This window comes from Anastrepha obliqua, chromosome 6, assembly GCF_027943255.1.
Source record: "Anastrepha obliqua isolate idAnaObli1 chromosome 6, idAnaObli1_1.0, whole genome shotgun sequence".
NCBI lineage: Eukaryota > Metazoa > Arthropoda > Insecta > Diptera > Tephritidae > Anastrepha > Anastrepha obliqua.
The window spans coordinates 16,407,127-16,409,626 of record NC_072897.1 but is presented as its reverse complement, the minus strand read 5'-3'; the positions used below and the strand labels follow the sequence as shown (position 1 = coordinate 16,409,626).

General features: G+C 31.8%; 1 non-coding gene and 1 pseudogene across 1 annotated transcript in view; both read right to left on the bottom strand.

The window, feature by feature from the left end:
* LOC129251074 (large subunit ribosomal RNA) overlaps positions 1-1,822 on the bottom strand; it is a 3,986-nt gene extending 2,164 nt beyond the window's left edge. The window contains exon 1 of the ribosomal RNA XR_008582906.1: positions 1-1,822. This exon is cut by the window's left edge and continues 2,164 nt beyond it. This is a non-coding gene — a ribosomal RNA (large subunit ribosomal RNA).
* A 442-nt stretch (positions 1,823-2,264) lies between these two features.
* LOC129251029 (5.8S ribosomal RNA) lies at positions 2,265-2,445 on the bottom strand (annotated as a pseudogene).
* Positions 2,446-2,500: the final 55 nt, after the last annotated feature.

The following is a 2,500-nucleotide window of genomic DNA, read 5'->3' as shown; positions in this document are numbered from 1 at the left end:
TTGAAAATTTTCGGCTTTCGCCTTGAACTTAGGACCGACTAACTCGTGATCAACCACTGTTCACACGAAACCCTTCTCCACTTCAGTCCTCCAAGGTCTCATTCGATTATTTGCTACTACCACCAAGATCTGTACCAATAGCGGCTCCATGCAGGCTTACGCCAAACACTTCTAAGCACACTATTGTACCCTCCTACTCACTAAAGTTTCAAAATTTATAAATCAATCGAAATTGTTTTATAAATCATCTACTTTAGCGGTAATGTATAGGTATACAACTTAAGCGCCATCCATTTTAAGGGCTAGTTGCTTCGGCAGGTGAGTTGTTACACACTCCTTAGCGGATTACGACTTCCATGTCCACCGTCCTGCTGTTTTAAGCAACCAACGCCTTTCATGGTATCTGCATGAGTTGTTAATTTAGGCACCGTAACATTACGTTTGGTTCATCCCACAGCGCCAGTTCTGCTTACCAAAAGTGGCCCACTGGGCACATTATATCATAACCTCAACCTTCATATCAAGAAAGGTGAGGTTCTTACCCATTTAAAGTTTGAGAATAGGTTAAAATCGTTTCGACCCTAAGGCCTCTAATCATTCGCTTTACCAGATAAGATTATTTTATATAATTTTTAAATGCACCAGCTATCCTGAGGGAAACTTCGGAGGGAACCAGCTACTAGATGGTTCGATTGGTCTTTCGCCCCTATACTCAATTCTGACAATCGATTTGCACGTCAGAACTGTTTCGGTCTTCCATCAGGGTTTCCCCTGACTTCAACCTGATCAAGTATAGTTCACCATCTTTCGGGTCACAGCATATATGCTCAAGGTACGCTCCAGTTAGAGGTATAAATAATAATAAATTATCATTATACATAACTATATGGAACGCCCCGGGATTGAATTAATTGACTATTTATTAAAAAATAGACTAAAAATTAATCCCATTATATTTAAGTTAAGTTAATTATGCCATTAAGTTTAATATAACTCAATGACTTGCACATATGTTAGACTCCTTGGTCCGTGTTTCAAGACGGGTCCCGAAGGTATCCTGAATCTTTCGCATTGTTAATCATATAAATGCATACAAATAAATATTAATATCATAGATATTAAATTTTTTGTAAAATTCAAAAAATGAATTTTAGCATTATATATAATAAAATCTATCAACACTTTATCAAATCATTAGTATTTATTTTATGTTAATATGCTTAAAAAGCAAATTAATTTAAATAAACTTAATATCACCAATGATCTTTTGATAAATACTTTATTATGTTAATAGATTACAATGTCCTTATATGAAAAAAATGCACATTATTTTTTTAATTATTTAATGATGAATTTTTCATAATGGATATTCAGGTTCATCGGGCTTAACCTCTAAGCAGTTTCACGTACTATTTAACTCTCTATTCAGAGTTCTTTTCAACTTTCCCTCACGGTACTTGTTTACTATCGGTCTCATGGTTATATTTAGTTTTAGATGGAGTTTACCACCCACTTAGTGCTGCACTATCAAGCAACACGACTCTTTGGAAATATCTTTCTAGTAATCATTAACGTTATACGGGCCTGGCACCCTCTATGGGTAAATGGCCTCATTTAAGAAGGACTTAAATCGTTAATTTCTCATACTAGATATTAAGATATTCCATACACTGCATCTCACATTTGACATATAGACAAAGTGACTTAGTGCTGAACTATTTTCTTTTCGCTCGCCGCTACTAAGAAAATCCTTGTTAGTTTCTTTTCCTCCCCTCATTAATATGCTTAAATTCAGGGGGTAATCCCATATGAGTTGAGGTTGTTTTAATATTCTTTTTTTATCTTCTCACAATTTAATAAAAAAATTATACCATCTTTTCATCTCTATTTTTCTTTTCTCCTTTTATATATTGTAAATATATAAAAATAATAATAATGTAAAATGAGGCAATCCTAGAATAAAAAATTTAATTTTTATGCTAGACATTCCTCCTTTTAATTACATATATAAATTATTATTTTATATATATATATAAATAATATGAAAATTTTTTGTAAAGAATACTTAGATTCAATATTTTCATCATTTCATTTTATTTGAGAGGATTTTTTTTTTAAAGAATATATAATAAATAAAATTCATTATATATCTTTATTTTTTTTGCTATTAATATTATGAATTATTTAAAATCCAATAATATACACATTTGCTTAAATTCAATTATTTTTATAAAAGAATAAGCAACTTATTTAGCATAGTCTTACAACCCTCAACCATATGTAGTCCAAGCAGTACTTTAAAATTGAATTTAATGTACATAACAGCATGGACTGCGATATGCGTTCAAAATGTCGATGTTCATGTGTCCTGCAGTTCACACGATGACGCACAGTTTGCTGCGTTCTTCATCGACCCATGAGCCAAGTGATCCACCGCTTAGAGTATTTTTTTATTTATTTTTATTTATAACAAATGTCAATTTTTTTTTGCATATATTAA